The sequence below is a fragment of the Rattus norvegicus genome, chromosome 2 (genome assembly GCF_036323735.1).
Source record: "Rattus norvegicus strain BN/NHsdMcwi chromosome 2, GRCr8, whole genome shotgun sequence".
Classification (NCBI taxonomy): Eukaryota; Metazoa; Chordata; class Mammalia; order Rodentia; family Muridae; genus Rattus; species Rattus norvegicus.
In genome coordinates this window covers 18,517,457-18,525,138 of record NC_086020.1, presented here as the reverse complement: position 1 = coordinate 18,525,138, position 7,682 = coordinate 18,517,457, and the positions used below count along the sequence as shown (strand labels likewise).

The following is a 7,682-nucleotide window of genomic DNA, read 5'->3' as shown; positions in this document are numbered from 1 at the left end:
TGGTTTCCCAGGCGTGTCTGCCTCTCTGAAGGTTTAGCTCTCCCTCCCACGGGATTTGGGTGCAGAGAACTGTTTATCCGGTCTGTTTCCTTCAGGTTCCGGCGGTGTCTCAGATACAGCGGTCTTGCCACTCCTGGGCCCTCCCCCACGGGAACCCAGAGGCCTTCTGCAGTTTCCTCTTGGGCCAGGGATGTGGGCAGGGGTGGGCAGTGTTGGTGGTCTCTTCAGCTCTGCAGCCTCAGGAGTGCCCATCTGACTAGGCGGTGAGGTCTCCCTCCCACGGGGTCTGGGAGCAGAGAGCTGCTGTGGTCTGGGATCCGCGAGTGTGCGACACCCAGTAAATACAGGAGGTGCCCAGTCCTAGAGGAATTCTGCCTCTGTGTGTCCTGAGCAAGACAAATCTTAAAGTTAACCACTAGGTGTTCTGTATGCTTTGCTAATAGGATTTCCTGACAAGGATTTCCTTGACAATTAGCTACTAAGAGAAGCCAAGAAGAGAAAAATAGCATAAATATTTTTATTTTCATTTTATATAAGAAAAGAGAAAAAGACAAAAAAACAGTGACATAATGTATCTAGGAATTCCTAAGGATGTGTATCTTCTAAACACATAGGATATTTCAACTCTAGCCTGGCTTGTAACTTGGAATCTCTCAGTCACTACACTGGTGGGGAAGAGACACTGGAGAAACCACATTCCCCTCCAGAATAATACTTTATTTTGTAAATAACTTTTCCATTCATGCAAACATTCAACTCTTTCTCATTTGCTTGATTTTACTTCTAAATTATATAAATTGGCTTTCTATTTAGTTTTCAACACATCACTCTAACATTTGAATGCTTACCAAGTACAAAATAAATATGTTTATTTTGAACCAAATCTACAGATAACATAATTATAAGAAAAAACAAGCCATCACAAAGGCTCTGTCAAAAGACTTCAGAAGCAAAAAACTCCTTATTTAGTTTGATTTTTTGATATGTAAATTATCCTGTACTTATCATCCAGAAGCATAATGTTTACATGTCAATTAAGTCTACAATGACTGTGAATCCCCTAATTATATCACTATTGAGAGCTAGAAAATTAAAACTAGTCATGCTTCAGATAGTCTTTCACAGATGTCAAAGTAAATTATAGGTGAAGAAAAACAAACAACTTGTGAAGTACCACAGGGATATATTAAAGCTATGCAACATATACAGTCTTAGTTTATTTCCCTCATTTTCTGAGGATATGCATTTCATAGAGGAAGAGAATTTCTCTACATTATTTTTATTGGCAAATTTATAATTGGGTATTAAAGGTACACCCCTATGGCCCTCTGTTGGTGAACTGAATACAAGAAGAAAAGAATAAAGCATAGAGGTCATGTCTTCTCATCTGGTATGCTATGAGTCCTATTAACCGATGGAGAAGGCTTCAGTATGTACCATCCACCAGAGACTTATATTCATAAAACCTGAGTTTCTTAGGAGAGCCCCTAGTTCCCTTTAAAACTGGGACAGTCTTTGTACCTAGAAAGACTTCACAGCTGTTATTTAGACCTCAATTTAATTTCATTTAATAAAACTAAACACACTCACTTTTTGAAAGCTTTTCTTTAGCTCATAAAAAAGAAAACTGTCAAATTTATTTTATTGTTTTTGATACCATTTCCCATTTACCAAGTCAGTTTGAGTTACAACAGCTGGAATTCATCTCTAGAGAAACACACTGGGAAACTCTCAGCCCAAGCCAGGACTGGGGAGGTGTTTATTGCGCTATTGAACAGTCAAGCCAGGTCTAAAACTGCTATGGTCTCTTAAAGTCAAGAGAATCAGCTTCTTTTATAGACTGTATTTTGTCTAAAATTGAAAGAAATTCCTTTTCTTCACCATAAGAATACCTGATTGAACTTCACTTACATTTGAACATAGCACTAGCTTTTTATGTATATTCAAAATGGTATAGATCCTTTGGAAAAGAAAACCCCCAAAATGTTTGTCACTGACCTAGACAATACAACTCCTGAACCTTAGAATAATAATTTTATTTTATTATTTTTTTTTTACCTTTAAGATCCAAAAAGCTAGTTTGAGAAGGGCACATACATTCAAACCATAGCACCTGGCTATCCTGAAGCAGATATATGAGAAAGGTCATGTGGATCATGTGTGATGGGAAAAATATTCAAAGAGACCCAATTGTTTTCACTCCCATATGCTAGAATTTTCTGAGATCAACTTCTCACATTGGAAAGAAATATAACTCCCTTGATCTAACTGCAATCTCTTTAATTTAAGGGACTTACACTTTGAGAGTTTCATATAGTATATTTTATTATATACATTATATATTTATTATACAATATATATATTATATATAATATATATATATATATATATATTATATTCTTTCCCATTTCCAACTCCTACCAGATCCTGAACCCCATCCTACTACCCACCAAACTTAATGTTTTTCCTTTCACTTAGATAAAAAGTCACAAAAGAAAAAGGGAACCAAACCACAAAGTCTTACTTGTGTTTGACAGCTACTCCTGACTATGGGACCTGTCTTAGAGTGTGCTCAATATCATTTGTGTTTATTACATTGAAGAAAACTAACTTTGAGCTCTCCCCACAACTGCCATTTGTGAATAGCTTTTTGGCTGTGGGTAAGATTTTGTACCCACTTTTCCCATCATTCTGGGGTGGTATTTGTTAGTTTGTTTCTTCCAGCTTGAGCTTACTTGCAGGTCTTGAGAATTCTGTCACAATCATGATAAGTTCATATTTACAACTTTTGTGTCTACTTATTTTATTAAGGTAAAGTGGGTATTTCTTTTTCTGAATTTAATTATAATCTCTTAGAGGACATCAAGGCAGAATTTTACAGCCAAGTTTTCTGAAGTAGTGAAGTCCTAAAACTCTGACAATTTAATTTCAAATGAAGTCTCATATTTGACTTGTAATTGGAACATGTAAGTGTAAGTGGTGTGTTTGGGTCTCTATGTGTAAATTTGTGAGAAAGTTGTAATTGTGTACCTAAGAATACAAACTGCAGTGCACAGAAATGTACAATATCCATTTTAAAATTTATAATAATTTTTTGAAATAAAACTTGCCTCTATTTCTTTAGATATCTATTTGGCATTATTATAGTAGAAAATATGATGAAAAAATAGTTTTCAATTTAAAGAATATTTACTTAATTGCTTTTTGGTCTTTTGTATGAGATCAAGTATAAAAAATAGATAAAACAAATGCTTATTTCTATTTTGCATTAGATGGATACATTTTGTATTTTATTCAAGGTTTCCCAACCCACATTCTCTATCAGTGTTCTCTTACATTAATTTCTTTTCTAAAGCTATTTTAGAGCTTTATTTCTAGGAGCTATTATCTCAGAAAGGGATGCTAGAATACTTTTGACTTAATAAGTTATTGTAACTCCAAAAATTTTATTTTCAAAATAAAAGTGCAGCTTAATTACTTTTAATTTGCTGTAGCAAAATATGTCTTATGTCTTTATTTTGCAAATATTATGGAATCATCTCTTTTATAACTAACAATAATCTAGTTGTTTCTGTTATTAGTTTCTTTTCTAAAATATTTATTTTATTATTTTAAAGTTATGTGTATGTGTGTTCTTGTATATGGGTTTAAAGCATGGAAGTATAGGTGTCCCACAATGGCAGAGGAAGGTGTCCAATCCCCTTGAAGTAGAAGAGGCAATTACTGCTACTAAGACGTTACCCATGTCATGCCACTAATTTTGTTATGGGGGGGAAAACAAAATACTTAAGGAGAAACAAAAACAATTGACAGTTTAATAAACATTTAAGCTGCCAGAAATGAAATGGGATTCATCAGTGAGTTTTTTTAATTTGTTTTGTTTTGCTTGATAATGTCTCCAATATCTGGTCTTGCCAAGTGCATAAATTCTGGCCTAAAGGAAGGTAATTCTATTGCTCTAATAGAGCATCCACCTAAAGACTATGTCTTACTGCCTCATGCATTACACAGCCAGGATTATAATGCCAGTCAGAATTGTGACCTATCATTTTGTTAGTTACTCATATATAATAGACAACCAATATATCACATCAAATGTTTTCATAATATACCATTTATGAAGACCTTACTTGATATTGTAGACATTAGCAAAACCTATTGTCACTAGTCTCCATGTTTACTGTGTGCTGTACTACATGGGTTTCAAATCTGACTGACTATCCAATACTTCAAAATATTAAACACCATATGAGCAAGGGAGAAAGCTTTGATGTTATGATAAAGTAGGACAGCATCAAAGGAGAATTATAACTAAAAAAATAGTCTTTGTAAAGATGTGGGAAGAAGAAGGTTCTTATTGAACTCTTTGTCCTCTGCCAGGAAACTGAGTCAACTCCGACTTCAAACAAGACTTTGGTCTAACAAGACCCATGCTGATGTGTCTTCTGCTTTTCAAAGAAATTAGTTTAGTTCTTGGCTTCTATGTTTCTACACATAACTTCTAGGTACTGAAGGGCCACTACATGTATTTTCCAAAGGCATAATTTATTAAGAGCAATGTCTTTGTTTGGGTTTTATTGCTGTGAAGAGATAACATGACAAAGGCAACTCTATAGGTCTGCCCATTTTTCTCTTTGGAGTAACTCTAGAGACCTATGGGCTCAACAGGCTTTAGAGAAAAAGACTGATAGTGTATGGATCCTGGGACTTTGCAAAACACTGAAATGCTTTAAGTGAGGCACACTGGGCCTTCGTAACAGTGATATAAAAGATGGTTGTGCTGAGGGTGATGTGATCTCTGGAGATTATTCTTATGATGTTTTGATGAAGAATGTTGCTGCTTTTTGCTTTGGTCAGAAGAGTCTGCTTGAGGCTAACATAAAGAGATTTATATTAATTGCATTGACAAAGGAAGTCTTCAAAAAAAGCCCAGTACAGACTTTGTCCTCTGGTTTACTCTCCTAAAGAGTATTTTGATCGAGCATAGGAAATTAGAAAGGAAAAGTAAAAAGTGCATTGTTCAAGTATTTAAAGAGCATAGTGAAATGGAATGGAGCTAAATTCTAAGTTTAAAAAGATAAACAGATAAAGGGAATAGTGACCTTGGGGCAGGATTGCACCCAGCTGAGCTTATTGTTTATGTATTTGCAGTTAAACAAGGCCATACCTACTCCAACAAGGTCACACCTCCTAATAGTGCCACTCCCTGGGCCAAGCATATTCAAACCACCACAATCATATATCTAGTTATCTCTCAAATTGTAATCTATGTTTGATGCTATGGTGATTTGAATGTGACCGGCCCCCTTGGGCTCATATCTTTGAAGGCTTGGTCCCACTTAGGGGAATTCTTTGGCATTGATTCAGACTGTTTGTCCTTGGTAGAGAAGTTCTGTCACTGAGGTTTCAAAAGCCCAAAACAAATCTAGTCTCTCTTTTTCTGCCTGCAACTTGCAGATCAGATATAAGCTCTCAACTATTACTCTAGCACCATGCCCGCTCGCCTACCTCCATATTCCCACCATGATGATCATGGATCAAACCTCTGAAATTGTAAGCAAGTTCTCAATGTTAAAATGCATTATTACAAGTTTATTTATAAACTGTTGTGGTCATAGTGTTTCATTGCAGCAATAGAACAGCAATTATAATATATACAATTTCTACTTTTCAACTCTAAAAAGATATTTAAAGAGTTTTTTTTAACTCGGTGTGAATTCTTGAGAACATTTATTTTTTATCTTGTAAGGAAATGTTTTCATATTCATTAGTATTTGTGTAGTAATATTAATTGAGTTTTGAAAAGCTTTTTTCAATTTTATCAATTTTGTTTTAAAGAACCTACTAATAAGAAGTATAGCACACACGTAAACAGACCAAAGTGTATACATCTTAGTGAACTTTTCTACATTCAGAACAGCAATCTGAAATGGAAGCAGTGTAACTTTACCTTAGATTTTACACTTACACAAGGAAAAGAAAATATACATACTTGGTCATTTCAAGAAATCTTGGATCTACTCATGTGTACAAAGAGACAAAAGACTCCTTAGGTCAAAGAGGAAATTTAAAAAGTCAATCATTCAGAAACTGAAACAACAAAACTTATCTAAAAAAGGTCTTGCAAGAAGAAATATTGGGGTCAGTTTCAGGTTTTGGTTGTTGAGTCCTTGGCTGGTGTCAGAAAAATGGCTACAAACTTTCTAGTGCGCGAGAAGATCTGGTTTGACAAGTTTAAATATGACAATGCAGAAAGGAGATTCTACCAGCAGATGAACGGGCTTTTGGATGCCGGCTTCTGTAAGGATAATGGTGACAACATGATCCTCTGAGACATTGCAAGAGCCAGAGAGAACATCCAGAAATTATTGGCTGGAAATCCAGGCCCTGGAGCCTCCAGTGGACCTAGTGCAGATCACAGTACCCTCACTGTGCAGATTGCCAGTCTGGAAGTAGAGAAACAGAAACTTTCAGGCATGGTACAAGACTTGCAGCAGCCATTTCCAAGTTGGAGGCCCGGCTGAGCCCTCTGGAGAAGAGTTCACCTACTCACAGAGCCACAGCCCCAGAGACCCAACATGTCTCTCCTATGTATCAAGTAGAGCCCTAGGCCAAGAAAGGAGTAGACTTGCTCTAAGAAGAGATAACCAAATTCGAGGAGCATATGCGGAGTGTCCTAAACGCAGCTTTCACCAAAATCTGAAAGTCAGAGAGTGTATGGTTTCATGTGTATGAGGACCTGCTGAGATTAAAGACCGAAACTCCCGCAAAAATAACAATAACAACAACAACAACAACAACAATAATAATAATAATGAGTGATGTAGGAGAAATCCTTAATGAAATGTCATTGTAAAACCCATCCCCTGTCATAATGACCAATGCTAAGAGTTTGTAACTTTGTAACTGGTCATGCTCTCATTAGCACCTGTGCCTTGTTATATCCTTAGACACCTGGAAAACTCAAGACCAGGGAGCATTGAGGAAGGTCATGGAGTAGTTCTAAAGGAAGTCTGGATACCAGGATACCACAATGATCATATTTCCTCTAGTGTTTTCTTCTCATGTTCTTTGATAAAGTTGGAAGGCTTCAAAAAGCAAGTAAATAGCTAATATTAAATGAAGATTTTTAAATTTGATAAAAGATTAGGTGGAGGTGGGTAAGGAGCTCAGAAGTGGTGGCACTGGAAAATGGACTGCTCTATTTCCTCAGTTTCCCTCTGCTTGGATAAAAAATGATTCTCTTGTTAGGACAGACTGTGAGAAATAAAGAAAAAAAATGAAGTGAAAGAAAAGCAATGTGTACTCTTAGAAGAAATTTCCAAGCAAGACTTATTATTCCAAAAATGTCAAAAATTTAACTTCAATTCAGATCATGTTTATCAAAAACATGTGACTATTTTTAGAATATCAGTGACAATAGACATGAAAAATGAAACATTACACTCTATTTAAAAAGAAAGACCCTATCAGTAATTGAAGATTATTTTCTGTATATGCTGTTGTCTTAGTCAGGGTTTCGATTCCTGCACAAACATGACCAAAAGGCAAGTTGGAGAAGAAAGAGTTAATTCAGCTTACACTTCCATATTGCTGTTAATAACCAGAGGAAGTCAGAACTGGAACTCAAGCAGATCAGAAAGCAGGAGCTGATGCAGGGACCATAGAGGGATGTTACTTAC

General features: G+C 35.9%; 1 pseudogene; it reads left to right on the top strand.

The window, feature by feature from the left end:
* The first annotated feature begins 6,173 nt into the window (after positions 1-6,173).
* Positions 6,174-6,637, top strand: Eef1d-ps1 (eukaryotic translation elongation factor 1 delta, pseudogene 1; annotated as a pseudogene).
* Positions 6,638-7,682: the final 1,045 nt, after the last annotated feature.